Genomic DNA, 16646 nt, shown 5'->3' with positions numbered 1-16646 from the left:
CTCCCTGCTTGAACAGATTAACTGTAACTACAGTTACACTAAAAGAGATAAACCACCGTCAGAAAATATCTCCAGGTAATGACATAATTAAGTCGCCACGTTGAGATAATTATCCTAAAAACTGCGGCAGCCGCTGTCAGCCTGCGAACTCAGTCTGCAGCTGCAGACATTCGGTCTGTTCTTATTTGTTTATTTTGAAGTGTACTTTTTTTTGTATGAAAGGGCAAACTGTGAATGAATTACTTTTTTTTCAGGATATTTTAAGAGGTCACAAGATAAAGCAGAAAAGTTTGGGAGATTATTGAAATGAAAGAAAACAAAATACCTCTGCTACACAAAAAAGGCATTTTTTCTGTTTTTTGTGTGAAAAACTGGATAATTTCATCTCTTTATGCTTCTTAAAATAATTCAAATACAAGACATTTAATATTGTTTGCAGCATGACATGAACGGCAGTAAATAGACATTGCTTTATTTTGAAGGGTCAAGTTAAAAGATTAAAAAGAACTGCTGAAGCTCATTTTTAATAATCATTAAATACAGGATGCAAACTGCACATTTGCTTTAAATGATGTAAATATACAATAAATTACAAGAATTCAGTGATGATTTAGTTCTCATAATTCTAAAATAAAGTAAGAAACTGTAGAAAAAAAAAACAGTATATTGCTGGCGCTGCTACCAGGTAATTTTTAAATATTTTACTTTTTTGCAGATGACTTATTTTATTGACTTGCTTTTTTTCCCACAGATTACTCATAATACTAATCTATTTTTTAATGTTTTTTTTTTCTTACCAATATGAACATATTATTTTATGTTTTTCTTTCTTATCCCTTTGCTGCTGTAGTTTCCCAACTGTGGGGCAAAAAAAGGGATTATTTTATTTTATTACTGAAAATTTAATTTTACCAACTTTGCAGACACATAATTTGAATAATCTACATATTCTGAGAACATTGTGTAAATGTTTAAAACATTGTATGCTTCGCCTTACTTTTTATTTCATTTTTATTTAATGTATTTTTTAACAGAAGGTTGGATTGAAGTTTAATAATCAAAGGATCTGAACTTTCTTTCCATAATCAGATTTTAATCTTCACAATATTCAGAGCGGGGTTTTTTTTTCACTTTTTTTCTCTCCAATGATCCATTTTTTCGATCAATACATCATTTATACCAAATCAATGAAATACTATATTAGCAGTTACACTGCTAGATGTGATAAAGTATCATAACATTTATTTAATAATCCTTCAACATTTACAAATATGTTTAATTGATCAGTCAATACAAACAAAAATATATCTGTTTTGGTCACTTTTCGAGCAGAATGCCAAACATTTTCTGGTTCAAGTTTCTAAAACATGGATGGATTTTCTGTTTTTTGTTGTTTTCTGTGATTATAAATGAAATATTTTGGGGCTTTCAACGGCTCATCAGAAAAAAAAAAACAGGCGATTTGTCGCTGCAACTGTGGGAAATTAATGGACACTTTTCATCATTTTCAGATATCTGATAGACAAAATAATAATAATTATGATTAAATAATCCAGATACGTATTGGCAGTATTATCAAATACTGAAAATAAAAAATAACGAAACATAAAATAGCCATATGAGTTATAACAGTATGTTTAAAATGTACTGTATATATGAATTATTCTATTTTGTTAATTCATTTATTACGTATATTTTACTTGATTGACATATATTGTTATTCATGTGATCAGTTGATATTTTCATTCAATATATTTTAATTGTAATTGTGCTTCGGAAACACATTTTAAAAGTCATAGCCAATAAAGCCTATTAAACTGAATTATTGATAATAATGTGTATTTGCATCCCTGCAGATATTATTCAGCATTTCAGTCAGTCAAACAGTTTACAGGAGTTACTCTTTAATTATCTGTGTAATCAATATTTATTTATTCATAGTTTATATTCCTTTAAGTTAATTAGGAAGATGGTTAAATAAATTCAATGACTTATGGAGAAGAGTTCAGATTAAATCAATCCTTCTCACTCCTTTTTGAATATGTAAACCAAAATCAAGTGTTTGAGCATTTCTTATGTTTTTTATTGTCTGTAAATATGATTTTTTTGTCTGTTTGCTGTTTGTATAATAATTTCTCTATTTTCTTTTCACGTTAGAAATAAATAAAAAAAGAATAAGCAAAGAAGACGTGAGTAAGTCACAAAGTCAGTCAGCGAAGGATTATAAATCAGCGTGAAAATATTTTTTTTATCTAATTCAACATTAGAAACAAACTGCTGTCATCTGGAGACGGACTGCAGCTCAAGATCTGATACCTGAGGGGTCGATACCTGGAGATCTTAATGCTAACTTGATCTTTTGTTGTGAGGCGCCGGACACAATTTGGAAGAACTGTGACATTTTAAAAAGGACAGTAAACGTACAGAAGCGTGTGCGGTCCTCTTAGACGATGCATCTGCAGACCGACTGACAAAATGTGCACAAACCAGATCGATAAGGTCTCAACGAGGCTTCACACACAGCTGACGATGGCATTCGGCTAAACGCAAAGGCAGGCAGGAAGGACCATTGACCCTAAAGCTGGCATGAAGCTCTCTGACTCTTCGAGCTGTTAAAAGACCAGAAAACAGATGCAAGGAAATATTTGGAGCCTCAGTCAACAGCTCTGGCTGCAGGAGGCCTACAGTAAGTCAGTAGGCTAACAAGCTGCCAGATTTAATCCCTGTGGGAAGCTGCCGGAGCTTCTGGCTACAGATTAGCTCCCTCACCAGCAGATAAACTCATTTCACAGGAAACCTTGTTTACGCAAATGGATTCCCTTAAAGGCTGAAAACAGCACAAACACGGAAAAAAACACTGAATCAGACTATTTATGGCCCAAATCCACCTCATTCATCCTTGTTATTAGCTGCTGGCTACAGATTAGCTCCACAGTTAGAAGGTAAAACCTTTTAACAAAAGCCTCTTTCTTTAAAGGTTAAAGGAGAAGCAGCTAAAACAGGAAAAAAATCATCGATTTTTCTGAAATTCACACTTTCACCTCCAGTTCTGTCCTGTTATTAACTCCAGAGCGACTGATTAGGAGCGTCGTTAGCAATAAAATCATTTAATAAAAGCCTCTTCCTTTAAAAGTTAAAGGAGAAGAAGCTGAAACAGGAAATATTATCTGTTTTTCTACTTTAAATTCACACTTTCGCCTCCATTTCTGTCCTGTTATTAACTCCAGAGCTACACATTAGCTAACGAGCCTGTTTTGGTCAGCTGAGTCAGTCAGGAAGTAGACGTGGTCACTTAAAGGCGTCAGAACAGGTCACATAAAGGGTTAAACAGTCACTTTAAAGTGCGATCTAAAGCCGACCCCCTGCTCGTCATGGTACTTCCTGTTCGCTGCACTTCCTGCTTCCTGCGCCGTCTCAGCGGGTTTGAAAGCTCGACAGAAAAGCGTTTGACTCCCTCTCAGGTTGTTCAGAAATCCAATTTCACCCAGAGAGAAAAAAAGGTGCTGAAGTGTTTTCCTCAAGTGTGAATGAGTTCGACGTGTTTGTCTCTGCAGAGCCGAGCGTCTCCTCCTCTCACTCGCTAAGACTTTAATCGAATTATCCCTCGCTCGCCCGCCGCGCCTCCCCCCCGACCTCGGCCTCATGACATAACACCACAGTTTGAGCGAGTACACGTGCTGGACGCAAACATCGATTTTTAACGATATTTACACGGGATTTGGCGTCCAAAGCAACATCAGAGAAGTTTTAAAAAAAAAAAGGATTTTCCTTTTAACTGAAGAGATCAGAGTGCTGACGCTCCGTTTTTTCCTCTGCTCAACAAATCCCGAACAAACAGTCAGCACGTTTTTGAAACAGTCGAAAAATTGGACTTTTGAAATAATAATAAAATAGTATTAAAAAAGAATAATAGAATAAATAATAAGAATAATAAATCATAATAAAAAAGTTAGTTAACACACTCAGATAATTCAGTCCCAACGAGCAGGGAACGTTTCCACAACATTTGCACACAAAATGCGTTTTACAAAATCAGGCTAAAAAAATATTATACATTAATATGATTTTCTTCTTTCTTTAAGTTTATTTTTTTAACCAACATCAGTCCTAATCATGAATATAAAATATTACTAATTTTCAGAAATTCAGATTTCAGATTTTTGTCATGACGACACTGTTTTTAGATGAAAAGAAAAACTAAAAATGAATTATTTTCAATAGCAGAGTAGATTTTTTTGTAGCTGCTGACAGTCTGGGATGTCAGTGATTAAATAATACAAGTTTGTCAGTTTGAATGGGTTTCAATGGAGCATTTTTGGACAGTCTGAATGTAACTATTTAGTTTCCACAGTGTATTTTAGACTTATTGTAGGAGCTGAGCTGGAAATTCACTGATTACACTCAAATACACAATCTGGACTACATTTAGGACACATGCATCAACACACACACAATTATCAAAAAAAGAAGAATGAAAAGTGTGTAAAATGAAATGACTTCTGGTTCTCAGAAATATTTGCATTAAAAATGTAAGACTGGACAGGTGGACATAAATCGCCAAACACTTCCTCCTGACATCACCGTGATGTCACCGTGACGTCACGTGATGTCATCACATTCGACCAACCGGCAGTGACTTTACAGGAACCAATCAGTTTCACGAACCGTTTCTTTAGAATCATAAGAGTTTTTAATCTTAATCTTCATCAATCACCACCATCATCACCATCCTCAGCGTCGACCACTGTCATAGTCATCGTTATGACATCATCATCAGCATCATAATCATCGCACAGAAACAATCATCACCTCCATCATCATCATCTTCATCATCATCAGGTACATTCTCGTGGTTTGCAGTGGATAATAGATTTCTTTTGTATTTCATACTTTTTATAATATATTGTATATCATCCATGGTCAATCTATTTTTTAAATAATTTACATAAGAATAAAGTCAACGGACTGAAGAATGACGATCTGCATATTTACAACATGAGACACAGAAAGAGAGAATCAAGAAGAAAACAGCAAATGACTGGAAATTAAGAAAACAGCGATAAAGAGGAGGAGGAGGAGGAGGAGGAGAAGGAGGAGGAGGAGGGCGATTGATCTGTGTGTGTGTGTGTGTGTGTGTGTGTGATACATGTAACCCCTCACTGAGTGTCGGAACGAGGCTGAATGAAGCTAACCTCCCACACACACACCTCTCTTTTGTCGTCATAGCAGCAGATCACAATGACTGTTGCCACGGTAACTAGCAGCGACAGTCGCCCTGTGCCCGTTCATAACCTCGCCGGGAGTTTCTGATGGCAGATTTGAAACAAAAGAGGAAAGAAAATAAAGTTAAAGGAAAGGAAATGAAGGCTTTCAAAGTATGTGCCAAAAATAATCTTTCCCAAACTTTGAAGCTGCTGCTCTGAGTGTCTGAACACAACCATGAAAAGTTTAAAACCGTTAAAGCTGGGGGAAGCAGGTAGCTCACCTGGAAGAGCCAGAGGCTGCAGGTTTGAATCCCACCTCAGCGCTTTGCTAAACATCATCCCCCATTTCTCCCCCTTTCAAACAATAACTGTCCTGTCAATTAAAAGTTTAAAGTTTCCTTTAAACAATGTGGTAAAAATGGTTCGAACAACTTAAGTTTTTATAAGTTATCAACTTAAAAGGTGTGTGCTCATGAATGTTTTTATTGAAACACCTGTTTTTTAGGTTAATTGCTTGTGAAACTTATTTTGTTTCAAGTAATTTTTCACATTATTTAAGAGATTTAAGAGAGAATTATAAAGTGTTAAAGGCAAAAAGCCCCCCAAAAAAGATCTTGAAGGTTACAGATATGGACCAAAAATTGTCAAAAAAAAAAAGTAAAAAAGCTACAAGAGATTACCTCAAAGTAAGCAGAAAAAAAGGAAAAATATTAAAATAAGAAATAAGGTAAGAAAATTATGTTTAAAAAACTACTGAAAATAAAAATATGTATTTATTTTATATATTATAATTATAATTTTACAATTTTATTTTTTTCTATACTATAATTTTAAATCTTAAACTTTGTAATTATATATTTAGTTTTCTGGACATTTTTTGATGAGAATTATCTAATAATCCTCTCCTCTTTTTTAAAACAGTTTTTTTTTTTTTGGAAAATTTCTTCACATCCTTCACTAATTTCTTGCAATTCATGGGATATTTCTTGTGAAGCACTGCTTACACTTTACAACACGTGTGTTGTAATGTGTGACGGCTACCTTGCTGAACTGCTGCGGTGTTCCCACACACACACACACACACACACACACACACACACACACACACACACACAGCATTATTGCTGCTGCTGTAATTACTGTATTTCCACAATCAAAAGCCGATAATCCTGCAGCTGCTGCATCACCAACGAGACCAAATATTTCACAATAAAAAGCCTTGTGTTAACAACTGAAGGATTCTGTGGACAGAAATGTTGTAAGAGGGCTTTTATTTTGAAACAGAAAAAAAACTGGAAAGGTTGAGTAAAATAGAGATATTTGTATTTCTTCATGTCTTTAAAAAATAAAGACGTTGAAACTGTAGTGGAAGGCTGTGCGACGTCAATATGATTGAAGACCATTTTTACTGTCTATTTTGCTGAAACGAGGCGCATGTAAGGCAGAAAAAAAATCAGCAAGACTCCAAATTTGTTCAGCAGCTGCGCAGCAGCAGAGCTGCACCTGAGCAGCGTGGCTGCTCTACACTGTAAACAAGGGTGCCGAAAAAAACAGGCTCCGCAATGCATGTGTGCTGCTTGTGGGGGCAATGTGTTGCAGGCGTTACGCTGTATTTTTTTTGACAAACCTGTGCAATTTCAATACTGCAATGTGCAATTATCCATGTGCAAATTGGTGTGAATAGTTTTTTCATCTGATGAGTTTTGCGTCTTGTTTGTACTATTTATAACTGCAGATGGAACGCAGCGTGGGAGTAGATATCATGAGGAAAACAAATGAAATAATTAAGGTTTTGCAACATGACAGAAATTTGTTAGATATAGCCACATATCCTTTAGATGGCTGTGGAGGTGCTGCGGGTCAATAACAGAGCTGACACACACACACACACACACACACACACAGACACACACACACACACCATTCATGCTCACACCCACACCTTCAGTTTAGACAAAAACTGTTTAACAGTTTAGAGTCAATTAGAGACAATGAGGCAACCTGCTTGGAAACCCACGCAGACACGAGGAGAACAAGCAAAGTGCTCACAGACAGAAAGAACTCAGGACCTTCACGCTGCGAGGCGACAGCGCTGACCGCTGCGCCACAGGACCGCCCAACAATGTGCCGCTTGACATGTGTGTTAATTAAAAACGTCCCTAATTATGTTGATGATAAACCTAGTTCAGGAAACATTACTATTTAAGACAGGTCTGCTACCCGAGTTACTGAAGACACTCAGCCCTCAGCCGCACATCGAAAAAGAAATCTATGGTAATACTTTTTGGTTTGATTTCTTAGAATATCATGGCAAAGAGGCAACAAGCAACTTAACAAGAAATGGCCAAAAATAAGCAAGAGATTAGTAGAAAGTACAAAAAAAAAAAAAAAATTAAATTAGTAGAAAGTTAAAAAAAAAACAAAGAAGCTGACAGTTGGTAACAAAATACCCTGAAATTCAGCAAAAAAAGAAAAGAAAAAATAAATAAATACATAAATAAAATAGTCAATATTTTTAATAATGATTAAAATTCTAACTGTAGTTTTCTGGACATTTTTCTGTATTTTTTTTGCTAATTTCTTGCAACACCTCTTACCAAGTTGCAGCTTGCCTTTTTTAGCCTAAAAATAAGCCAAAAGTTCAAAAGTTCAAAAGAAATCCTGAAAAAAAGCTACTACAAACAAATAAATAATAATGCATAAATTAATTTTATGTAGAATAAGTTTAAATATATAATTAAATCTTACATTTTCCTTTTTTTAAAAAAAAAAATTATCCCCCATTTTCTTAAAATAAACAACGAAAAAAAACCAAATAAAAAACAGGGAAAAATTGCTAAAAATGAAAATGATCGACACATTTATTCATTTTCTTTGGCATTAATTTAAATATATATTGTTTTTTAGAATTTTCTTATTTTCTTATCTTTTTTTTTCTTCTTTTGAAAATATTTCTTGCCAAGTTGCTCATTGCATTTTCCCCCAAATTTTCTAAAGAAATCAAAAAGATTTTTTTTAACCCTTACCCTCTGAAACCTTTCCAGGTTGAAACACAGAGGGGAGTCCTCTCACACGTCTGACTGGATCATATCGAGCTTTTGTGGCAGGAGATTCCAAAATGTGCACAGTATTATGTGAATATCCTCATTTTGATGAGAACATTTGCATTTAACCGCATTCTCTGAATCAATACTGTCAAATCTCCGTCACGTCTCTCTGTGCTTGAAAAATTAAAAATGTCCCCGCCGTCAGATAAAACAAACTTCAGCTGAGACTGCAGAGGAAACTGGGTCGCAGCAGCAGCGACACACACAAGTTTGACCGCAGAGAAACTTAAAGGTAACGAATAAATTAGCAGACACCAAACTGGATTATTACAGCATGTTGACGAGCGCTAACAAGAATCCAGCTCCCTGCTCCCAACGCAAACACTTCTGGCTCTAAGACATGACTCATCCGCCGTCCTGTGTGCAGGAGCCGTCCGTCAGTCCGTCAGTCTGCAGATGTGAGCTGACAAGTCGAAATGAGCTGCGGAGGAAACGGAAAAGTGCTGCAGACGAGGAGGAGATTCTCTCACAGCGAGGCAAAGCAAAAGGAACGAGCTGAGGCCACGTTTGGACGAGAACGACCCGACTAAAAACGAAGTCTTTCCTTTGCATTTAACAAAAAAAAATCCTAGTTCACATGATAACGTGAAAACGATCCTGATGTACACAGATCCACAAAAACGACCGAAAACACTGCAGTGTGCATGCCAGGCCAGCAGCTGGCAGTGTAACTTTGTAATGAGACCATAGAAGAACACCACGTTTGAGGTGCGGCCACGGCTTCTCCGGTCTCGCAGGATCCGCGCGTTGCCAGTTTATCGTTTTTCAAAAGATTACACTCTGGAACCCGGTTTCAAAAGTTTGCGTTTTTACGCCCCTTACACCTTTGTTGCGGTTTGAACTTTTGTTCATAGGACAACGAAGTTTAACGCTTCGACAGAGAAAAGACAGAATTAAAAGCTCAGGGAGATTTTTCGGTGGTTAAAATAAGCTGAACATAGATGTTGTCACTGAGGACGGAGAAAGTCTGTCCTGTATAAAATGTGATGCAGCTCTCTGGAAACAGTCTGAGACGTGTAATGAGACAAATGTACGTTCATGGCAGCCGATGGATCCTTTCCTGGTTAAAAGATTATTGCCGATGTTTTTGAATTTATTGTTGGTTGTTGATCTCTGTGCTTTTTACTTTGACTTTTACATCTTTTTTTTATCACTGATTGTCTTTTGATTGTAATCTTATCTTTTTTTTTTTATTTCTGTGTTGCATTTTTTATTGTGAAGCACTTTGAGCTGCTTCCCTTGTATGAAAACTACATTTTATTATTATCATTTTCTATTTATTTTTCATTTCTTGCCAAGTTGCTCAGTGCCTTCGTTCGATTTCTTTTTAAACGAAGCAGACCATTTCGCTCTTATTTCAAAGGTTGAAATTCTTGTGAAAGGCGTCAGACCGCAGCACGGTTCAAAGGGTTAAAAAAAGGATCTTTTCCTCCGCCACAGAGGAGAAATTGACTGAGTTTTCTGACTCAACGTCATTTTGAGTCATCACTGGCACAGCTATAATTTTCACCTCTGTGAAATGCAGCTCTTTGCTTTATGGCAGCCTATTAACAGTGAAGTCATTTTTCATTCCATTATGAAAATCTTTGAGGGCGTCAGTGCAGAAATTTCACACTCGGATAAAATGTCGAAAGGTTAAATGTGCTGCACGAGGTAGCAAATGGACACGAGAAGAGAGAAAGTTCGTATTTTTAAACCACGACATCAGAACGACGACGAAAAAAAACACGAACCGCAGCGTCAGTCATGTGACGAGTGACAATCATGTTTTTCAGTTTGTGTCATTTATAGTGGATCCTGATTCTCCCCTCATGTACTGTAAATTAACCCTTTAACAGTCATGAAATGCCTTTGCAAAAAAATATACATAATAGACTGTAGAATATGTTGACAAAATGCATTCGTTTATTACGAACTAACATTTTCCCATTGTATTGTAAAAAATGCATAAGTCAATGTAATATAATAGAAATCTAACAAAAAAGTGAATAGTAATAATTAGAATAAATAATAATAAAAATGAAAAATAAAAATAAACATAAAATGATATAAACAAACATAATTAGATTTAAATAAAAAAATTGGATAAAATTTATGGTAAAAAACAAATTGTCAACGTTATATAATAAAAATTCTAAAATAAAAGTAACTTCATACAATAAACAATAAAGGAATCATGAAATAATAAAATAAAATAAATAAATGATATAATAATAAAATAATATAGTAAAAAGTCAATTTAATATATAATAAAATGGAATTGAATAGAATTATAGCATAATCAAAATACTAAAATGCACTGTATCAAAAACATCTGTTAAAGGGTTAATGAACAATTTCAAATGCGAAATGACTCAGTCCTTCAGTGAGTAATCCACAGACAGTGATCGTTGTCACACCGGCAGCAACACGACTATAAAATCTGTTTACTTCCTGCAGCGCTGAAACCGGAGCTTCACTAACTTTAAGTATCGAGCGTGATGGAGGCGTCTGCGTGCAGCATTAATATTTAAGGGTTTGGTGTTGAAGGGATGCTTCAGACATTTTGGCAGAAAATGAGGAAACCGGCTGTTGCAAATCCTGGTGCTTTGTCACCTCAAGTGACGTCAAAAACACACAAATGCTCTGCAGCACAGAGCTTTTATTTTGAAGTGCGGTTTCTTTTTTCAAGAACAAAAACTATTTCACTGGCCTGTCCTTGGTAATTTGTGGCCTTTTTTGTTGTTGTTGTTGTTGTTGTTGTTTTAAAAAAAGAACAGGCTTAAGGGACTGCTCTTTATTTTTTTGGCCGGATTTTATTTTCACCCTCCCCAAAGCTACAATTATTTTTCCTTGAGCCTCTCGAAGCGACTCAGGGAAAAGGTATGACTGGTATCATTTTTGGTGGTTTTTATTTTGGTGGGCTTACAAGGCATATTTTCTTTCAAAATAACCAAAATTCAAAATTAAAATTTTGGCAAACAGTTTTAGAGACAAGGAGAATAGCCAAAATATTTTCTGAAATATCCAGATTTTTTTTAAGCAACAAAAAAAACATTGCCAAAGACAAAAAGGGCACAAGTTAAAAAAAAAAATCGCCAAAAGTTTTCAAAAATGACCAAAAATGAGGAAAAAAAAGTCTGTAAATCGACTGTCGATTGTCCTTCATTATCATCAATTACCAAAAAGACAAATTCTGTCATTGTGGCAGCACTTGTTTCTGACATTATAAACCAAAGCGTTAATAGTCAATAACGTTTAAATAAAGGTTTGTGTCATACAAATACGGCTGTTCCTCAAACAAATTAATGAGGTCATCCTCGCTTTTTCTCCAAAATTTCCTTTTCGATCGCAGCTGTCTAGTTAACTGTCTGATAATTCAAACTGTGCACTCAGATTACAGAAAGTAAAGAATGCTGCCTTCACGTGCTCATCGCAAATATCGTATTTACCCTATTTACGAGTTACAAGCACACGAACGGCCCTCTAAAATCGTAATTGGGAAAGTTCGATGGTACCCGAGTTGCCGAGCTGTGACGTTTGCGTGAGGTTTCATGGCAGCAGAATTGCAGAAAGCATCGCAACAGTGTCAACAATCGACATTAAAAAACTACATTTCTTTATTTTCTAGCAGCTGCACATTTGATGTATGAATCTATTGGTGGATTATGGATCTCCATATTTCAGGTTCATTCACTGACTTAACTTGACCTTTTATACCATGAACAAGCATTTTAAACGTGCACATTAAAGCTGCAGACTCTCGTTGCAGTTTTCGTCTGCAGCACCTTAAGCCCTTATGGGCACATGGTGCGGTCCAGCAGCCCCCCCCCCCCCCCAAAAGATAAAAAACATAATGACACTTGTGGACCTGCTCTTAGAGGCATTTTTTCTTAAAAAGAGAGAATTTTAGATCTTGACTTTGATCATGAATAAATAAAGATAAGTTTGAAGGGAAAAAATGCATTCTTTTCAAGTTGTCTTCTTCTTTTTAAACACATAAAAATGTCAGCCGCCTCGCGCTGTAAACCTCCGACATCGTGTCATCGCGCTGCATATAAAACTTTGGATCAAAGCCTTCCGCTTTGTTTTTCACAAACGGCGAGCGATCCGCCTCTTCGCCAAGTTTAAAGTCCTCACACTCAATATGAGTTTACGTACGCGGGATTCTCAGACCGACTCTGGAAACAAACGTATTGCTTTTTTATTTTTCACGTCACGAGAGGAAGCTAAAGACAAAACTGCAAGCTGCTCACGACAAAAAAAATAAATATATTTGTTTATCCAGCTAAACGATGACTTCGTGTGATATTTCTGCTCATACAGCATACGGCGTTTCCCGCTCACGAAACATCACATTTGCTCGAAGGTTCTGGCGTTTTTTTTCTTCTTGAACTTGGCACTACGACAGGAGAACGATACCTCCTTCTTTCTTACTTGGCAATGACACAGAGAGGTTTTCCTCTTTCACGTTTTCTTTGATTTACTTGGCACTGAATCAGAAATATTTTTCTTTCGTTCGGAAAGGGAGGGAGGGAGCAGAGAGGAGAGGAGGAGCAGGGTGAAAAGAGGTCAAAGCTACAGAGTTTAACACACAGACAAAGAGGAGAGAGAGGAAAGAAAATCGACCTACGAGATGAGAAAAGACACAAAGGGCTCCACTGTTTTGACGTCTGTCCTTCGCTTCATCATCACCTCCATCAGATTCTTCGCTCAGAGTGTTTACGTGCAGCCGAGTGATCGAGGCGACACTGTGACCTCTGACGCCGTCACATTTTCTCAAATATATCTGAATCTACGACACACGCAGACCGAGCTCCACTTTTGGGAACTTTACAGAACGTTTCCACAACAGATTTCCTCAAAAAGCACAAACGACACTTTCACGTTAAAAAGCTGTGTTTGTCTAAGACTGCACGCTGCAGAGGGGCGGCTGCGATCGTGGTTTGGTTTAAGTGTCCAAGTTTAATCTGGTAAAAAGATTGAAAACAGCAGTTTCACGTTACACAATCGATTACAATCATTGGTAAATTCAATGATTGTTTAACTGATTTATTGTTATTTGAAAAAAAAAAACAACAGGGCCTTTGCTTATTTCAAACAATAGTACAATTTTTTTTCTTAATCAAATCTCACAGGAACATATTGCATACATACTTTTACAGCATTACGCACCCTAACAAATCTATTCAATAGAAGAGGATGATTTCATAAGACGGCGCTTGGTCTGCGTGTACGAATCAGAAACTTGAGATTGATCTCATTATCATCTTTATGTAGCGAACAACACGTAACATTTCGTACAGTAGATGGATTATTAAATAAATCCCGGTTTTGTTACGTCAGCATAAAAAGTTTCCTTAAAGCTGATCACTCTTTTGTGCACGTAAACACTCGCACAGACGATCTTTCTGATATCACTGATTTCCTTTTATAACCTCGGAGGACTGCTGTGTGTGCGTGTGCGTGTGTGTGTGTGTATGTGCACTGTACACATCAGGCACCAGGGTTCTCCATAAAACTGAGGGTGGGGGTGGGGGGAAGCACTTTTCTCTCTCCGTGTGTCACTTTGAGTCACTCAGGCGCCAAAAACGTAGAAAACTTTACTGTGCACGTGGCGCCTCGAGCAACAGCTGATCTCTGCAGGCCTCAAGCTGCTTCCAGATTAACTCTTCGAAGCCATCGAAAACATGGAAATAAGGCAGTGAATAAAGACATGACCAGAAATAACCCCAAAATTTGCAAGAAAAGTACAAGAAAATGACCTCAAAATTGGTTTGAATAAATAAATAAATAAATAAATAAATAAATAAATGAGATTAAAAAGTCTTGGACAAAATTGTTTAAAAATGATAATAATTCTGTTTTTTATATATGTAATGATGATAATAATAATTCCAAATATATTTTTTTCACAGCTGTTTTCCTAGACATTCTTTTCTTTAAAAATAATTTTCTACATCAACTAATTTCTTCCAATTTGTGGAATATTTATAACCCGAAAATTAGCAAAAAAGGGAGGGTTAAAAAAAAATTACCTGGAAAAAAATTGCTATTTGTAAAATGTTACAATAAGTAAGTTTTGTAACTAAGAAATTACCAGAAGTAAAGCCAAAGAAAGAAAAGTAAAAAAACAAAAAAAAAAAACAACCTTAAAATAAGAGGAAAAAATTACCTGGGGAAAAAATAAAATTTCATAATATATAAATAATAATATATTTATTCAATACCTGTGGCATAAATTTCAATATATCATTAGAACTCAACATTTTCCTAATTTTCGGAGAATTTCCTAATTTCCGTAACCTTTTTTTAAAATTTTAATTTCTTTTATTGGGCGGGACATTTCTTGCCAAGTTACTCACTGCCTTTTTCGAATGAAGTCACACCAATTTCGGGGTTCAAAAGTTTAAATTCTTGTGATAGGCTTCTGAAAGCAGCACACGAAAGTGATGTCGCTCCAGGTTTCAAAGGGTTAACTCAGAGAGGCCGGAGATCGGTCTGTAATCCTGATTGAGTAGCACCAAACTGGTTATCACGATTTATCACGTAAATCCGTCTTTTTTGACCTTATCGTCAAACTCTGTTCTGCTTTCTGGTGTTTTCGTGCCAACAGAGCGTAAATTCTCCCTGATGTAGTTCGGCGCCTGCTGGCAGACGTCGGATCCGCCGGCTGACGCTCGCTCCGGTGTTTTATTCGGTATTTGCTGGAATCAGAAATTGAGCAGTTCTAAGGAGAACCCTGGTGGCGGGATGTAGGGACGGTAATGACTCTGCAAAAGACAGAGCAGGAGATCTGATGACTCCCATCTCGCCGTTTCACCGGGTTTTCGATGACCTCCGAGCGGTTACCTGCCGGAGCGGCTCGCACAGTTCATGATCGGCTCGGACCGGAGGAGTCTTCAGTTCAGAAGAATTCGGTGTGATGTGGTGAGGACATGCTGTACAACACACCAGAGCCCCGCAGAGACAGAGTCCCTGCTGTCCCCTGCTCCACGAGCGCTGGGATGCTGTGATGTCGTGGACGACCCCGTCGCCAAACTCTGTCCGCCTCCGGCTCCGGGCGCAGCGTGGACAGGAAACAGCGGGGTCATGGCTTCATGCTCGGACAGGGAGGATAAACTGTTAAAGCCCCCGTTTACGCCCAAACTAGGAGACGAGGGAGTTTGTTGTCAAAGATCGTCCGGCGTGTTTTCACATTATGCACAAGACTCACCGCCGTCGTGAGTCACTGAAGCAGCTGAAGCAGGTGTGAGCTCTCCAGGTGGGTCAGACTGCGGCGGCGAGGCGAGCATCAGTCCGGTTGGTTTAAAGCTGCGACGCAACTTTTTACTGTCCAACGCAGGGTGTCGTTTTTCGAAAATTTGTCGCCAGTTTTTAAAAGAAAAGAAAAAATTCGGATCAGCAGCAGAGGTGCAAAGCCAGCTTCGGGACTTCCTTTTAAGGGTTTTCTTATTTTGCACAAGAAAATTGTCCATTTTTCTCCACAAACAAGCCTTTAATCTGAAAACCTTGTTCGTGAAGAAACCCATTTCCTCCTTTGTTGTTCTGTTTTTTGTGTTTTTAGCCCACAGGTGAGTGTTTTTTTCCCTGTTTCATGATCAGAGGGCGAAAAAAAAGAGAGACGGCCATGGACGAAGGAGGAAAACGGGGGGTTCGTGATCACCCGTCATTTTACCGAAGAGAGTCGGGGCGGGGGAGTGGCTCACGGTCGCCCCTGGTTACCTAGAGGAGGGGCTACTGCACTCGGAGGCGGGGCAACAGAACTGATGGGCGATGTCGTCATCTTCCTCCTCTCTGAGAGACAGACAAACAGACGAGAGAGACAAAGACAGAGAGGAGGAAAGAAGAAGAAGAAGGCAGACAGAAAAAGAAAAAAAAGGATGAAGGAAGAAGAAAAGAGTCAGAAAAGAGGAGTAAAGAGGAGCACTGATGATGGGATTTTAAAAGCAGAGCTGCAGTTCTGCAGGAGGCCACCAGATGTCAGCGCTCACACATCAACTAACTGAGGCGGTGACCTTCTGGAGGAGGTGAAGCAGCGTTCCCTCGTCGCCGCGGGAAACAATTAATCTCTAAAATTATGAACTTTAAGCAGAATCAAAGGTGAGCAAACTCACGTCTGAGTCTGGATGTTTTTCCTCGAGGGGAGCGGACAGAAGGGATGGATGGATGGATGGATGGATGGATGGATGACAGGAGTGGAGGGGTGAGGTGGCGGGGAAGCCTTTGGTAGTTTGGAGATAGTGAACCTGAGAAAATGAACCCTTTAATACCATCATCAGTTCTTTGTACTGCATTCAGACGCCTTTTCGAAGCATTTTGTTTTGTCATTTCATTTTTGTGGTGTGTGATTTTT

At 37.6% G+C, this 16646-nt stretch overlaps 1 protein-coding gene and 1 long non-coding RNA gene across 3 annotated transcripts in view; both read right to left on the bottom strand.

Annotated features, from left to right (window-relative positions):
• The window catches only part of LOC121938957 (IQ motif and SEC7 domain-containing protein 1-like), a 159990-nt gene that overhangs the window by 96420 nt on the left and 46924 nt on the right, over positions 1 to 16646 (bottom strand). The window lies entirely within an intron of this gene.
• Positions 4668 to 16544, bottom strand: LOC148188628 (uncharacterized). Its single transcript, XR_015777373.1, has 2 exons — positions 16408 to 16544; positions 4668 to 16087 (listed from the first exon to the last, which is right to left on the bottom strand). It is a non-coding gene; the product is annotated as an uncharacterized LOC148188628 (long non-coding RNA).

The sequence above is a fragment of the Plectropomus leopardus genome, chromosome 9 (assembly GCF_026936395.1).
Source record: "Plectropomus leopardus strain MGB_pleo_1.0 chromosome 9, ASM2693639v1, whole genome shotgun sequence".
Lineage (NCBI taxonomy): Eukaryota > Metazoa > Chordata > Actinopteri > Perciformes > Serranidae > Plectropomus > Plectropomus leopardus.
This window is presented reverse-complemented; position numbering and strand designations above follow the sequence as displayed.